This window comes from Danio rerio, chromosome 11 (assembly GCF_052040795.2).
Source record: "Danio rerio strain M-AB ecotype USA chromosome 11, GRCz13ab, whole genome shotgun sequence".
Taxonomy (NCBI): Eukaryota; Metazoa; Chordata; class Actinopteri; order Cypriniformes; family Danionidae; genus Danio; species Danio rerio.
In genome coordinates, this window is record NC_141031.1 from 5,100,001 (window position 1) to 5,118,055 (window position 18,055).

Below are 18,055 nucleotides of genomic sequence, written 5' to 3' on the forward strand. Positions count from 1 at the left end.
ACAGGTGAATTGGGTAGGCTAAATTGTCTGTAGTGTATGAGTGTGTGTGTGTGAATGTGTGTGTGGATGTTAAGGATAAGTTGGCGGTTCATTCCGTTGTGGCGACCCCGGATTAATAAAGGGACTAAGCCGACAAGAAAATGAATGAATAAGTTGAAACATCCCTTGGCATCAATGTTCAACTGTATGAGACCATGAATTGATTTTAAAGGCTTGGCATGTGTTTTAAACCAGACTTCATCTTTTATCATGGCCAATTTTATCTTTCATTGAGTCTTTATTCAAGAAATCAATTGGATTACATTCTTCCCCTGGAACTGTAACAAAAAGAAGGAACCATTTTTGAAAGTTGTAATTTGGTAAGATCTCCTTTTGTTCATAATTCCATTAAAAATTCTGAATGTTGTCTTTGTTCCCCAAACCAAGGTCATGCCTGAAATCATTTCAAGTGACTAAAATAATAATATTACTACGCACACCACTGAACAAGTGTGGCATGAAACTGTCCTTCCAAGATATAAAGAACAACAGTCAGCTTCTAGAAGCGAAAACTCCTTTCCTTTTATCCAAAGAGATTGATTTTTAACAGTTGCCTTTTTTGTCTGGTTATCAACTGATGATATATGATTTTATTAAAGCCACCTTTTTAATTAAAAGGTGATATTGGATGACCATTTTCCACAAGTTGATATGATTCTTTGGTCTCTGAAAGAAAAGTTTGTAACTTACTTTATGTAAGGTGTTGGTTTAGGTGAGGATTGAACCCGGGTCTCCTGGACATAAAGCTGGGGCTTTTCCCAGTTGAGCTAACTCCTCACTAGAAAAATAGAATTCAAAAGTACAACAGAAATAACTGAAGCCGAGCTTCTAGTAAACAGGCAAAACAAATTAGACACAAGGGTCAAAAAACACAACAGTAGAATGTGACTTAGCTTTCTCTAGACAATCTGGAGAACACCGGGTGGTACTGGCTCAAGACTGAACACAGTAGCTTGTAACACACACACTTATATAGGGCAAGACACAGGTGTTGCAAATCAAGCTTGAGTGGTGGCACACAGCAGATGGTGAGAAAGTGGTGCCATCCACTGTTCAGGAGGAAGCATGAAACTTGGATCATGTTGTGCAAGGAGACAGGAGCACCTCCTTCAGGTCAGGAGGAGGAATGCAGCTTAATGAGTTCTTACACTTTAGTTGTGTTTGTCAATGGTGGTTTAATAAAAACATAATTTTTTCCCAGTAAAAATCCAATGACAGCAAACTATTTTACTTCATATCTCTTTATTAATAAGCTGCTGCTACCTTGACCCAATCTGAGACCGAAGTATCAGTAGTATCATTCATTTTTAAGGAGCTAAACCTGCGCAGCAACACACAGCACTCAACCAAACCTAGTGCTTCTGCTGACTTTTGTCTGTGGAACTGCAATAGGGTATTTGAAGCTTATGACTATTGATTATTATAAATTATTTATATGATTATTTATGTTATGTATTACGTTACGATGACAAAATGTGAGATCACACTAGGCCACCTCCTGCGCGTATAATCATTGCGTGTTATTTATTGTTACTTAACATTGCAGCCTGCCATTATCAACGTAAAACTTATTCAAACAACCATCTACATATGAAATGGTTGTTATTGACAAATCCTCAGCTGGACAGTGCAAAACCACAGCACCAAACTGACAAACACAGCTCTGCATATGATGATCTGATGAGTAAACTGTGGCAGGGGTTTAATAACAGTAGATAAATGAGAGAAAAACAAATAATTAATAAAAAAAAAACGTACATCTTTCAGACCAATTGTAGGTACTACAGCCTGTAAATTAAATTTTGATGCAAGTTCAATTTCATATTGCCAGATGTCATAAAGCAGTCTGGTAAAAAAATGTTTTACACAAATAAGTAAGTTTTTCCCTACTCCTTCTGGGATATTCCCTTCATATAAGAAAGCAATGCTTTTTTTATTGTAATCTCTTCTAAAATCTGAACAGAGCAGACTGCATATCAGGATTGCTTCATTGTTAGCCGCTTGTTTGCTAACTGTTTACAAAACGAGGTGGATAGAAAGGTGGAGACCATAGATGGTTGTAGGTGGTACAACCCCAAATCAGAAAAAGTTGGGATGGTATGGTATGCAACTTAAGCTCTGGTCGCACCGCACTTTTCGCCCCATAGACTTCCATTCATACGCATTTGAATGCGGCAGACCAAAAAGCAATTTGTTCCGTTGGAAAGAACAAGCTTGGTAAAATCGCATCATGTTATTGCATGAGACCAATCAAAGATCAAAACAAGACCTCTCTGGATAGAAATTTCAAATATGGACCAATTGCTAGCTTTTTTTAATGTCTAATCTCGTTTAATCTCGGGTCTTTTTGCAGCGCCATACCACAGAATTTCACATGCACAAACTGCCTTGTGAAAAAGTTGAGACAGGAGCAGTTTATAGGGCTAGTAATCAAGTAAAATGGTTAAATAATAATTTGAAACAGGTGATGTCAACAGGTTATTGTAATTATGATTTGATACAAAAGCAGCATCCAAGAAAGGTCTAGTTCTTTAGGAGCAAAGATCGGCGAAGATTGCCAGTTAGACAACAAATATGTAAGAAAATGATTGAAATGTTTAAAAACAATCGTCCTCAAAGAACACTAGAAAGACATTTGGATATTTCACTAACAGTGTATAACATAATTAAAAGATTCAATTAATCTGAAGGAATTTCAGTGCATAAAGCATAAGACTACAAGCCTAAGCTGAACAACCGTGATCTCTGATCCCTTAAGCGACACATCATCAAGAATTATCCATCATCTATAAGCAATATCACCACATGGGTTCAGGACTACTTTGGCAAACCCTTGTCAAGTGCCACGATACGTAGTTACATCCGCAAATGCCAGTTAAAACTTTACTGTGCCAAGAGGAAGCCCTATGTTAACAGTGTCCAGAAGCACTGTCGACTTCTTTGGCCTTGGGGGCATCTGGGATGGACTATCTCGCAGAGGAAATAAGTACAGTGGTCAGATTCAGATGAATCAGTATTTCAGGTAATTTTTGGGAGAAATGGATGCCGTGAGCTCTGGACCAAAAAGAAAAGCCATCCAGACTGTTATTAGAAACAAGTACAAAAGCCAGGGCCTGTCATGGTATGGGGTTGTGTCTGTGCCATTGGCAAAAGTAACTTGCACTTCTATAAATTTAGAAATTTAGAAAGAAGATTTGGAGTTGTAGATGAAGAAGCTGGTTTCATATAATGAGTTTCAAACAGGTCAGTTATGGCACATAAATACATTCAGAGACTTTACAAAAGCAAGCTGTGTGCTTTCTTTTCAACTTGACTGAGCTGACAGACACAGCAAAACCCTAAACTAAACAAAAAAAATCTACAGAAGTGAACATTTTATCTGAAATCATAACATTGAAAATTAGTTGTTAGAAATATGAATCAGAAAATGTAACTGAAGCCAGTTAAAATATTCAAAATAGCTATTTAGCTCCAGTTACACTTACAAGAACCCACAAATGATGTAGGCTACATCTACATCATACATATTTGACAATGCTGGTTTTGTTTCAAAGCTCTGCCTTAATGCACATGTACAAAATGGTACAGAAAACAAAACAAAAAATCATCACATTTTTATTTTGTATAATATCTCAGTGTCCAGATAACGCTCAAGTGGCATCCAGGCCATGGGCCAAAAACACTACTGTCAACATGTTTTGCTGCAAGACAGTAATTGCAAATAAATATCCTGCCATCTTTGCAGAACACACCGTAATATGAAGATGGTACAACGCAGCATAAAACATTAACAACACTGTGAAGAGCACACAGCAGGCACATACAGGGCACATTATGTGTCACCTGACCGAGCAATCAGCATCATTTGCACAAACCTCTGTTTTGACAGTCGGTGCACAATACAATGGGATCATAGCATTTTCAAATTCATCCACTTGAAAGAGCGTCCTCAAAAAGCTGGTATATTTCTCCATTACATATTTGATTATGTCATTTGTAAGGCTTGCAATTTTAAGGTTAACTCTGTTTTTATTGATGCATATTAGTCAGAAAGTTAAAGTAGTAAACATAAACAATAGGCTTAGGACAAAATCCGGTTTCAAGATATACCATTGTTTGGAAAAGTCAAGGTTTTAAAACCGCAAAAATTCTCTGTTATATCGTTCCTACTGTGTATGACCATCCACATTAAAAGTTATTTTGGGCTTTTGTTTACCCAGACATTTAAAAAGAACATTAGAGAGTTTCCTTGGCTGTGTTTTGTCACTGAGTATGTTTACATGGACACCAATAATCCAATTTTAATACAATTAAGACAATACTCTGATTAAAAGTCTACCATGTAAACAGTGATTTTTGATGACCTTAATGTCATAATCGAACAAAACAGAAATGGAATTAAGACATGTGGAGCATGCCTATTTTAGTTGCATTACTGAAGACACTGCAATCAAACAATGCCGTCCTTTAGGATTTCCGCCACATTTTGCGACAGGATAGTCTATACACAACGGTTTGATAGTAAGTCAGGGCCACAGACACACACTCATCTTCATCCTCCTGCTTATGTAGATGTTGGACTGAAGCAGTTAATATTAATTTACAATGACGAAGGTTGCTGAATAACTGCAGAGAGATTTCCAACCCGGGCTCATTCTTGAAATGTAGTCCAGCGGACGTTTCTGGAGACCGCGAAATACGTCCAAGGAGGTACGTATGGCTGCATTTCATTTTTTTAAGCGAACGCTACGGGGCGGTGTGACGCCATTCCCTTTCGCACTTGCTGGCTGACCGCCTACCTCCTTGTGGAGGGCTTTCCCGCTGCAGTCAGTTTGTCCGGTCAGCTCATCGTGTGCGTCCGGGTTCGAGTCCGGGGAAGAGCGGTTCCAGAAACCGACAAAAGACAAAAACAGAATCCAGAAAATAAAGCAAACGAGTTCAAAACAGGTTGAGAACGCGGTGAAATCCGAAAACGTGTTTAAAAAAAACAAACAGACGTGGGCTTTTATTTTTCTAGGCGGCTTTTCTGAATTGTTGCTCGGGTTTAGGGAAGTGAGCGGGCGGGTGGGTCAATCGGTAAAACTGGTTGGGTTCAGGGAAGGAGGAGGGTCGGTCAGCTGATTGGACGGTTGCGCAGTCAATCATTTGGTCAGTCAGACAGCGGCCTCTGGTGGGTTGACGCGAGAACAGCATGGGACGTTCGAGATACAAAAAAGCGCACACAGCGGCCTCTTGCGGATTCGCGGAAACAAAAACTGCACAAATACGTACCTCCCGGGACGTATTTTGCGGTCTCCAGAAACGTCCGCTGGACTACATTTTCAGAATAAGCCTGCTGCTGTCTGGGCTTTCACTGCCCTTCCACACCTCCCTTTCTTCATGTGTTCAATACCTGTTCCCTGTGTCGTTTCATTTTACTACACATAACTTCATTTGTAAACTAATTACTTTTGTTTTCTTTGCATTTATGAATTTCTTTGGTTGTTACCAACATCCGGTAAACATTTCAAGTCAACAGCACCTTTAGAAATATGTTTCCTGAAAAAAATGATTACATGTTCAATACTTATGTTCCCCATTGTATATAAATCTGAACAGTCGCTTCAGAAAATGTGGTTGGTCACTAATGCACAACAACAATAATACGATACAATGAAGAGTCACCAGTCAAGAAGTTACAGCAATAAGAAGGCGCAGCACTAGAAATATAAACCTCTTTGCTTCACATTTGCCATTATATAGACATTTCAAACTCTGGAGTTGTGTCCTTTTTAAAGGATTGCCTGATTCTTTCATGTCCCCTGGCAAGAGGACAAACCAAAGATTGTGAACCTCCATCATTTTCCAGTAGTCCGCAAGTCCCTCAAGACCCTGTAATCCTTTGCACCATGACCATCAGATTGACACCGTTATTCATCTGCCGCTCTCTACACATATAACCGGGAACAAACGCCGAACATGTATCTGCTGTTGACTTGAGGATACCAAAGTAGTGCTGACACGATTTGGAGAAGGAAGCTCTTTGTATTTAGCGGGATTAAAGGAGATCTACAGGAACACATCAACAAAGATGGAGCTGGTTGTCTTTGTAGCTTTGCCACTGTCACCACCATCCACTTAGCCTCACGCTGGGCCTGGCATCACAACAATGAACACAAAGAGCTATTGACAGATAGCGAGCACCAGCAGCACGCTACGCTACATTAAAGGAAACAACATGAAATCTGTATTGACCCATTTGCTTAATACATGGTCCTAATGTTTCTGCAAATGAATCATCGCTGCCTTTTACTGAAACTGAAAATAGCAATATTGCATCAAAATTAATGCTCGATATCAACCATATACGCTCGCCGGCCACTTTATTAGGTACACCTTACTAGTACCGGGTTGGACCCCTTTTTGCCTTCAAAACTGCCTTAATTCTTTGTGGTATAGATTTAACAAGGTATTAGAAATATTCCTCAGAGATTTTGGTCCATATCGACTTGATACAACTGTGGTCATAATGGGATGGACATGGTCAGCAACAATACTCGGGTAGGCTGTGGTGTTGAAATGATGCTTAATTGGTACTAATGGGCCCAAAGTGTGCCAAGAAAATACCCCCACACCATTACACCATCACCACCAGCCTGAACCGTTGATACAAGGCTAGATGGATCAATGCTTTCATTTTGTTGACGCCAAATTCTGACCCTACCATCCGAATGTCGGATCAGAAATCAAGACTCATCAAACCAGGCAACATTTTTCCAATCTTCTATTGTCCAGTTGTGGTGAGCCTGTGTGAATTGTAGCCTCAGTTTCCTGTTCTTGGCGGACAGGAGTGCCACCTGCTGTGGTCTTCTGCTGCTGTAGCCCATCCGCCTTAAGGTTTGACGTGTTGTGTGTTCAGAGATGTTATTCTGCATGGTTATTTGAGTTACTGTTGCCTTTCTATCTGCTGGAACCAGTCTGGCCATTCTCCTCTGACATCAGCAAGGTATTTGCACCCACAAAACTGCCAATCTCTAACTATTTTCTCTGTTTTAAACCATTCTCTGTAAACCCAAGAGATGGTTGTGCTTGAAAATCCCAGTAGATCAGTAGTTTCTAAAATACTCAGACCAGTCTGTCTGGCACCAACAACCATGCCGCATTCAAAGTCAATTAAATCACCTTTCTTCCCCATTCTGATGCTCGGTTTGAGCTTCAGCAGCTCGTCCTGACTATGTCTACATGCCTAAATGCATTGAGTTGCCGCCATGTGATTGGCTGATTAGAAATTTGCATTAACAAGCAGTTTGACGGTGTATCTAATAAAGTGGCCGGCGAGTGTATGTTATTTAATATAAGCAGGATTAAGTAATCTTGATATTCTAAAATTGGATATTTAATTGTGTGTATGTCTGCTTGTTTTTTGTTCTACCATCATTTAAGAAGTTAATCTTTAGTAAATCTCAAAATGAATATCAGTTTTTCATTTATTTGGTACAATATAATCTTGTGATGTCCAGCATTTCAGCTCTCGAAATAAAAATCCCCTCTATATTGTAATATTCTGATGATTTTTTTAAAATCTGGCTATAACATGAAAATCCATTATACATTTATAAAAAATAAATTAATATTGTTTTTCCTCATGAAATCTTACACCACAATCTGGAGCTTTAAATTGAATTATGTTTGAATATTTAACACAAATCTATTAAATACTAATGAATTTGTGCTAAAAGTTAAGACATGGCTCTCACATCAAAAGAGAAATAACTAAATTAATTAACAATACATGTAAACACAACATAATTGACATTTCAGACTTTGCTTGAGGGAACTAATTTGCATACCACAAAAAACGCTTTATCAGGTGGGAAAATACAATTAATTTCAGATCGTTCAAAATATTCATTATTGTAGGAATAGGAGTATTTGCTTGGTGGTAATTCACTGATAGTTTACAGTTAATAGCTCAAAGTCTGGAAAAAAGACATTAATAAGTTAAACTTTTAACCTTGCATTATAAACAATATTTCCACATATTTCCTCAAGCATTGGTTAGTGTACTTTCAGGGCTGGCCTGCACCATTAAAGGATGTAATGTATACTTATTTAGCATGTATGGCCATACACCCAAAGCACTTCACAATCATGGAGGGGTGGGGGGTATCTCCACACCACCACCAGTGTGCAGCATCTGATGATGCAACGGCAGCCACTGCATTACGTTATTTGCTCTGACCCCCACAATAAACATTACACTAAAGTTTTGGGGGTCTTCCTCAAAATAACCTCTAATGGCAATGATAATATTAATCCGTAGGGTTTAAAATGATGATAAAGACCTTCAACTCTGCTTCCAGAAGTACATTTTAGAGGCAAGGCACTGATGTTTAAAAGAGGAAGCCTGGCTCACAGTATCTGATCTAATTCAACTTATTCAATCGGGTTCAGGTCAGGACTCTGTGCAGGCCAGTCATGCTTCTCCACACCAAACTTGCTCATCCATGTCTTCATGAACTTTGCTTTGTGCACTTTCTAAAGTTGAATGAATACATTACGCCCTAAGCTATTAAATCTTTCAGATGGGGAGCTAGCGGCTGAGATGCACAAGGAAAGAAACCAAAAAGCCACTTTGGCGACACCCTTACATCCTTTTTTATTTACAATCTCCTCACTGCTGCTATTGTCACGTTTAGCGTGATCAAAACGGAAACAAAACGGGAACAAAAGGGTTGCGGATTCAAGTGCAGATTTTAATATAATATAGTGCAAAACAGTGAACAAAAATCCAAAAATATCAAAGTGCAAAGTAACAAATAAACAACGATACAAGAAACTAGATAGATAAACATGAACTAGACTATAGCAAGATACGAGGCAAGATCATGAACAACAACTAGGAATAACAGACTTACTGGGAACAAGAAAGGCAAGGAAGACAAATGACGCGATGATAAACAACGGTGGAATGATGGAATATATAGTCCAGATAATCAACGGTAACACAGAACAGATGTGATGACAGATCAGTGTATGTGTTCCGGTGTATGTGCGTGGTATGTATAAAAAATTGTAGTCTTTCTGGGACGCTGTAGTGCCTTCTGAATCCTGATGCACTACAGCGCCCTCAGGTGGTCACTGACAGATGTGACAGCTATATGGCACTCATTTTCACGTGTGTTGTTATTCTGACCTGAAATGACAAGCGTGTGCGCAAGGATTCCTTAACTATTTAGAATGGGCCTTGCGCTCATGCTCCCCTGGCATCACTTGTAACTAGGGAACCATCAACCTGTCACACCTGTTGCAGTGCCCTAGTCTGGACACTTGAGGGCACTAGTTTGTTTATGTCACGAAATGGGGAAAGATCACAATGCAGAAATCCAAGTGCAGCAATTTATTAACAAAAAGACAAAGGTATCCAAAAAGACAGATTTCCAAATCTTGCACAGAACTAGAAGCAAGATACAAAAAACTAGATGATCAGACGAAGTAACTGGCAAAAATCCAAAAACGGGTAAATACAAGGACAGGGTAGGAGTGCTAACAAGTGCTAACAAAAACGAACACAAACAGGAATCCAAGAATAATTGAAATACAAAAAAAACCTAGACAACCAGACAAACATACCAGATGTGAGGAACTAACAAAATCCTAAGGCAACTAAAACAGAGGACAAGAGGGTTTATAAAGACAGGACTAAATTAACAAACACAAAACAGCTGTAACATAACACAATCAGTAATACAAAGGATTATGGGAAATGAAGTGAAACTACAAAACAAACTAGTGCCCTCAAGTGTCCAGACTAGGGCACTGCAACAGGTGTGACATCAACCATTTTCCCAGAGGATGACAAATCATTGTTGCAGCTCCGATGCAAGTTTATGAAGAAAAGTAAAAACTGCTGCAGTGTTTGGGTACGCTGTGTTTGTCTGAGGTAATTAGTCTGCCGTTATTACAGAAATGTGTATATTTCATACAAAGTGTAAACCAGATTGGTTAGTTCTACTTGAATTGCAGTACACTCGCAGCAATTGAAAACGTTCAGATGTTAATTGCTCAATATGTTAGCCACCTAGCAACAACTAGGTGCTGCAGGAAAATGCGCATGGTACACATGCTGTCACACCCTCAGCTCATTCCTGCTACTTCAATCACCGCTCTCCCTCACCATCCACCACTCACCACACCTGTGAACAATCACCCGCTTACTGATTACCGGCACCTGCAATCACCACACACTATATATACTCACCTCCTTCATTTACTCATCGGCTGGAATCGACGTTTGATGGTTCACCTCATTGACTCTCCCTCTTCCTCTCATATTGTTACATCGATGTCCTTCTTCTCCTGTGGATGCAAACACAACTGCTTAAGGGAAGTGACTAAGCTTTACCGGTGATTGACTGAAGATCTGATACTTGTCATATGAACTGTGTGTGAGATCGCTCTCCCTCGGCTCCACCACTTAAGCAGCCTTTCCACTGCACACGACATTTGGACACGACTGTTGGAATACGCCCCCTTGTGGCAGTCGCACAGTATTTTCAGTGTTGTCGTGCACCATGGGAACCTGATTCTCAGTGTCCAAATAAAGGAGTGCAAAAGCAAGAGCCTTTATTCTCTGTGCGTTTACATGGTTGAATGAAGGAATGAATACTAAAAAACTCATAGACCGCTACAAATATTGGAGAACATTTAAAAAAAAAAAATTTTAACTACTTTCTTACTTACATTTATGAACAGAAAAGTTGTTGTTTTTTAATTAAAAACTTTTTATAATAAAAAATTAACCAAATAAACTCCTATTTCCCATCTCGCACGCACGGACCTGCTTGTACAACACTGGACTACATCACATCCGGTCGCATACGGTTTAGTCGCAGGAGTTCAAATATTTCAACGGATCCATAGCTCAATTCGGATCCGAATTTTCCGCATACGGAGATGATCGGAACTCCACGCAGCACCCGGACTGCTCTCCATTGGAAATGAATGACTTCTGATCTGTCCCTTGTCGTTTGTTGTGTGCAGTGGAAGGGAGGCTTTACCTGCTTCATCTCGCAGCATCTGTTGCATTGCACTAATAAATACCCTTAAAGATATAACCATCTTTGTCTTCCTTCTATGACTGTGACATGGGCGCTGCTTGCACAACATGTGCGCATCACTGCCTTATGCGTGTCATGCAAGTCGCATGCCTTTATTGGAAAGGACAAACTTACACCATAATAGCTTATTGGTACTGCTTCCAAGGTGCGCTTTTAGCAGGCACATTTTACAAAAACTATAGCGCTTCATATCGATACTACATACCAAATTTTTCTTTTTATGATATTGACAATGGTGTTCGATCAATAAATATCGATACCAATTTTAACTATTTGCCTTAGTAATGTTGGTAAATTTAAAATAAAGTGGTTAAATAAATCCTAACATTTTTAAATGGATTGTAAAAAAAAAAAAAAGTTACGTTTAGAGTCATTCTATCTGAATCATTCTAGGATTCGTTAAGTGAGTGATAACTCAATTCAATTCACCTTTATTTGTATAGGGCTTTTACAATGTAGATTGTGTCAAAGCAGCTTCACATAGAATATTATAGTAAATTGAAACTGTGTCAGTTCAGGTTTTAGAGTTTAAGTTCAGTTTAAATAATGACACTAAAAAAGACACCATACACTAGGGGTGTAACGGTTTATCATTGTACGATTTATTGCGATGCAAAAATGTCACAATATGCATCGTGGCGTTATGACGATTTGATTACGATATGACGTCTGTTTTCTCTTATTATTTGAGCTGTTTGCACGTGAGCTACGTTCCACCTGCTGTCGCACGTGAGTTCAGATTGCAGCAGCAGTAATGTTAGCAGACCAAGATGAGTGGAGTTGAAATAGAGGATGGGCCATCCTCTCAAAATCAGACGTCTGGCAACATTTCGGTTGTACAGTCATTGCTTTAGACTCGTCCGCTTTTTGACACGCATACTGGGTCAAACTTAGCCGATGTTTTAAAGTCTTCACAGTGATTCACATACTTTGCACAGCGACATGGATACCTCCTAATGCTGTTAAAAGAGTCACATACTGTATTTATAAGGTACAATTCACCCTAAAATATCATTCTGTCCTCATATAATGATATATTGGCGGCCGCAAAATCACACATGACGTGAGCTGACAGTGAGCTGTTACTACAGAGGGCGGACTATGATAGACGCGCGCGTGTCTGCTTCAGTGAACAGAACCTGCAGGTTGTGACTAACAGGTAATAAAGTAGTAAACAACATTCAGTTTGTGGAACAGAGTGATCGTTCAGGAGCCGCGTGGGAAGTATGAACAGCAGTGGAAATGAAACCGAAAGCGTGCACATTATTTAAATAATCATATCGCATCTTAGAGTTATGATTACGACGAGCATGAACTCTTTTGAGTACAGAGGTACACAAAAATGCACGTCAACATGATACACTTGATAGCGCCGACATGAGCAACACCGAAGAAATAGTAAACCTGCCTAAACTGCTGAAAAGAGCTACGACTGTCCTGTGTAATGAAAAGACGGCCACCCTGTCACTCATCATGCCCAACATGAAGACAGCCATCCATAAAAACCTCTCAGACAGACACACATCAGTTCAGGATTATTTTATAGAACTGCTGATTACCTGGAAATGTAGATTGCACACACAAAAAACGCAAGTGACCAAGCAAAGCCTTAAGCTCTTACTGTTAAATTCAAATGAAATAAATAATTTCAATAATATTTTATAAGAAGTTTTTAAATTGTTTTATTTTCCAGAGACAGTCCTGTTTAATTTATTTTCTTAAAGAAGGTTCAGTTTAATAATTTGAAACAAAAGAAATACATAAAAAATAGTTTACTTGGTAATTAAATTTTTAAAAAAATTAAATTTGCATTTAAGTTTAATTTTAAATTTTTATTCCAAATATCGTGATACATATAGAACCGTGAACATTATATCGTGATACACATTGTATCGTGAGCTAAGTGTATCGTTACAACCCTACCATACATTTAAACATTGTACCACATCAGCAGATTTTGGAATTTGTCGCCTTTTTAACAAGGCAGGAACAGAATGAAATGCCAAGATGAAAACATCAAACTGACATAAATAAATATTTGCAGCACAACCTCATTAGAAATAAAAAAACAGTTCAGTGCAGATGACGAAAACGCATTTGCATTTAGGCCATCTTTAAATCTGGTCAAAATCCAAATGTTTTTTCATGAGTTGCGTGACTCATGTTAATGCTTTCAAATGTCTAACCCAAATCCCTGACCCTAATTAAGTGCAATATTAATAGTGATTCTTGACATACCGAACGCCACTAATGAATAAAAAAACAGTTCCAGATGACTGGATACTTCATAGAGAATAGGCAAGACTCATTTACAATGTGAAATTGCGCATTTACCTTGTCTCAAAACCCCCCAGTTACACTCCATCTCACCCCCGAAATGCAAAAACAAGCCCCAAGTCACGTGCCGTCATGTGAATGGAAGGCAAGTTTAAAGAAGAGGGGAGTTGATATTCCAGCATGAGTTTTCACAGCAGTCCCCTGCTGCTCTAAAAGGCTGATCTTTGACCTCTGGACTGAGAATAAATCCTGTGGCCCGGGCCACGCTGTCAAAACAGCCATTCCTGACCCCCAAGCCACCCTGACGAGAACACGGTGGCAGAATTCAGCTTTCAGGGGTGTGTATGTCCTGTCATCGATATATAAAATACACTCTTCCTTTTGCTTTCCTCAAAGCACTCGCATCTCCCACAGAGCAGGGAAAGACTGACTGAGCAGGCCCGTTTCACCTTTAAAGGTCAGGATATAGAAGACCCCCTATCAGCTGAAATCAAGGGTACGTAAGCCTGAAAGACATGACTTTGGGGAAACGCTGAGAAGAGAAGAAAGGAACCAAACGCTGTTTTGCTGTACTTCTGTGAACAGTCAATGTCAGAAACAGCAAGTTTAGGGAGTTACAATGACGCACAAGACAGTCCAGGATAAAGGAAAGAAAATCTTGTTTACAACAAAGTTCTTAGAAGATATGACTCACTTATGTATGTTGGTTTTGAAGGATTTTGAAAAATACACTTTATAAAGCTATTAGTTGAGTTTACTTTAAATATAGTGGGGGAAAGAAGTATTGAAGATGCCACAATATTTCTCAGAAAACATATTTCTAATATGTTTGACTTGAAATTTTCTCCAGATATTGGTAACAACCAAAGAATTTATGCAAAGAAAACTAATTTGATTTGTTTAATTAAGTTTTTAAATAACTATTTCCCAAATTATGTTAAACAGAGCAAGGAATTTTAACAGTATTTCCTCTAATATTTGTTTTCTTCTGGAGAAAGTCTTATTTGTTTTATTTTAGCTAGACTAAAAGCAGATTTAATTATTTTGAAACCCATTTTAGGGTCAATATTATCAGCCCCCTTAAGCAATATATTTTTTGATTGTCTGCAGAAGAAACTACTGTTATACAATGACTTGTCTCATTACTCTATTTAAGCCTTTGAATTGCATTTTAATCTGAATGCTTGTATTTTGAAAAACATCTAGTAAAATGTTATGTACTGTCATCATAGCAAAGATAAAAGAAATCAGTAATTACACATGATATATCAAAACTATTATGTTCAGAAATAAGTTAAAAAAAACTTCTTTCCATTAAACAGATATTGGAGGAAAAGGGTTGCTAATATTCTGGAGGGCTAATAATTCTGACTTCAACTGTATATATATATATATATATATATATATATATATATATATATATATATATATATATATATATATATATATATATATATATATATATATATACATGCATACAGTTATTTTCCACCCTGCAAAGGAAAGAGAAATAAATACAATAGAATAAAAATATAAAACAAACTGTGATTTAAGCATCTTCACCCTAAGAAAAACACTTAAGCTACAAAAATCCTTCAGTCAGGAGCAGTAAGGGATGTTCTCGTCGTTTGATTAATGATAAAACAGGCGGCAGCATTTCGCACTGTCACTTTAATGGTTTCTCTTTAATATGTCCTTTGATTCTCAACTCGTTTGTTTATTACGCAAATGAGGGTTAATATGAATAATCACTAATTACCGCGTTTTGATATCTATTTGACCATTAAAGCGCTCATGTTAAGAATACTTTAGATGTCTGCGCTCCTCGGCTCGTCTCAGTGTGCGAATGAGACCGAATGCTGACCGCGGGCTTATGCGTGTGCACGTGTTGCACACTCACATAAGCACGCGGTCTTTCGCGCTTTTGGTATATGATGCAATAATCGTTTATCTTGATTAATGGTTTTTCATAATCGTTAGAAGCCATAATCGAAATAGAAATCGGATTTTCGATTAATTGCACAGCCCTAATCCAAATCCACTTTCAAATGCTTTCAGAGAAAGAAAATCAAGCTGTGGAATGGCCCAGGCAATCACCTGACTTGAATCCAGTATAAAATACAAATTAAAGTTCAGATTTGACAGACGAGACCCACAGAACCATCAAGTTTTGAAGTCTGTGAAAAACCCACAACTGAATAATGCATGTGGCTCAAAGTAAAACATATTTTAAGCAATTTTTTGTTATATTTTAAATTTTTTAAACTGTATTCACCAGTATATGTTGGACTATGAGGATGAAGTCATCACGATGAAGGTAAAATAGCTCACAATCAATAGTCAATGATATTTATATGTTGCTTTCGATTCCAAAAAATATCAATTACTTAGCTTTTTTTGACACGTCTACAGTACATGTTTTAACAGCAACTACTGGGAAGGTGGGGATAAAGATAGTAAGTTCTCATTTGATTAATCAATTTAGATAAACAACTAGTGTATAATAAATAATAATAATAAATAATATTAAACAACGTCTATTATACATATATTACATATACCATTATTGTGATAACGATACTTTCTACCCAACATCATTACATAGCATGGAAGAGCCAGAACAAAATATAAAACTACTAAACAAAACTGCGCATACACAAGGAATGGTTTGAGGGTAAGTAAATTATGAGGTAATTTTCATTTCTGGGTGAAATATTCTGTTAAATAGAGCTAAAAATCCACATGACGAAGAAGAGAAATGTCCCAACTCGAAGCCACATCATGTATCGCCAACCCGCCACAAACATCCAGTGGCTTAAAGCCACACACAGGATCTGTGCCTATTCAATTATACATGAAGCAAACAGAATCAAATCAATTAGGTATTGCTGTGGCATGAATGAAAGGTGCATAATTGATGGCAGCGCTCTTGCATTATACATATCTGTCTGTAAATCTCCGCGTAGCGTTTCCGTGAGAGAGTCAAAGAGCACCGAGGCCGCATTTCACCACTTTATTCACTTAATCTACTCATTTACATTGGCATGAGCTGTACTTGCTGACTGAGCTTCAGCTGTAAAGGATCTCTAAAGGTTTCGGATTTGCCATTAAAGCCTACATGAAATCAAAACTAACCATGCTGATTTTGCTAGCTCACATTGCTAGTTTTATGTTGAACAATTCATCTGCGCATGTCACTAAGAAACAAAAAAAGTTTGCCCTTGTAATCTCTTTAATTGAAATCTGAAAATGCACTTCCTGTTTGTTTTCAGTTAAATTCTCAGATATTGGCTGTTTCTCAATATGCGTTCTTCAGCGATCTTGCATTCTTGTGTAATGTCATCATCAGCTGCCAAAGATCAGTTCCAATACTCAAGACCGCAATGACGGAGGACGTGTGAAACTTCCCGGATGTGTTCTTGTTATCGAGGACACACCGATGCAGACTTGGCAACGATCTCGCTCTAGAAGTCCCAAAAGTCATTGCGACTGGAGGTGGGAAGCGCAGCATTTAATATAGATTTATTATTAAAGTTCAGAGATATCATTTATTTACCTCAGGAGTTTCCCTAAATAAAATGGACATCTTAATAAAGGAATAAACACATTAAGGGTGATTATTTGCTGAAATTTTCATTAAAATCAATTTTATTTGTATTGTGCAACGTATATTTATAATGTTTTTTATGCATAGTATATATTTTTAAAAGAATAAACAAACAAAAAAAAAACAATAAATCGTTGAATGAATGCTGTAATGTTTAAATAATATTCCATTAAAAACACGTGAAGGTCATGTGACCATCAAGAAAAATACAGCATCTCATTTCTCACAGGACGCGTTCTCTGTTCTCGCGGGCTCCCGAGTTGGTTCTTCCGAGGACATCTGGCAAGACGGGTCTCCACAAGAACACAAGTCCGTTCTCTGAGTTCTTGGTATTGAGAAACAGCCATTGTCTGTCTGAGGTATTGGGCGTGGCTAACATACTTAACTACGCCCCTCCAACTGTCAGTTTTGACAGCACTATGACAAGAAACAGAAATGGAGATAAGGAGGTGTCTGTTAGGTTGTACTAACTCTCCAAACACCCTTTTCTCGATCTTATAACTGAAATGGCTATTTTACTACATCCAATCAGCTTGCAATAGAAAAAATCAAGCCACGCCTACTTAGGGCTGGGCCAATAAACAATATCATATCAAATCGCGATAAAATTTATGTCAATAACAATAAGCTTAGAACATTTTTACTCGATATTGATCTAATAGCCAATCACACAGCAGACCTATGCAAAAACAGGAATGTTGAATTAGAGATATGGCATGTCATCAAGTATTGTTTAGCGAGCTTGATTCACTTTCCCGCTAACAATATTTGCTCTTTTACCACTTTTGATTAAGCAAAACATTTATTTTAAAATATTTATGTAATTGTTACATATTTTTGTAACGTGTATTTTTAGAAAATGCTTTTAAGTATATTTTTGCTTGTGTGCTGTATATATGCAGTCAGTTACAGTTCTACAGAATATTATATTTTATATTGTATATTGTAAGTATATTACAGAAAATGGGAATCTCCCAAAAATCTGAGTAATGTGTAAACTGTTTTTGTTAATAAAATGTAATTTAATGCAGCG

At 37.8% G+C, this 18,055-nt stretch overlaps 1 protein-coding gene across 1 annotated transcript in view; it reads right to left on the reverse strand.

The window, feature by feature from the left end:
• The window catches only part of LOC137490698 (bis(5'-adenosyl)-triphosphatase-like), a 746,092-nt gene that overhangs the window by 723,872 nt on the left and 4,165 nt on the right, over positions 1-18,055 (reverse strand). Inside the window, exon 2 of the transcript XR_015502303.1 lies at positions 10,280-10,377. The gene's annotated coding sequence lies outside the window, so the exon portion shown is untranslated. The remainder of the gene's footprint in view (positions 1-10,279; positions 10,378-18,055) is intronic.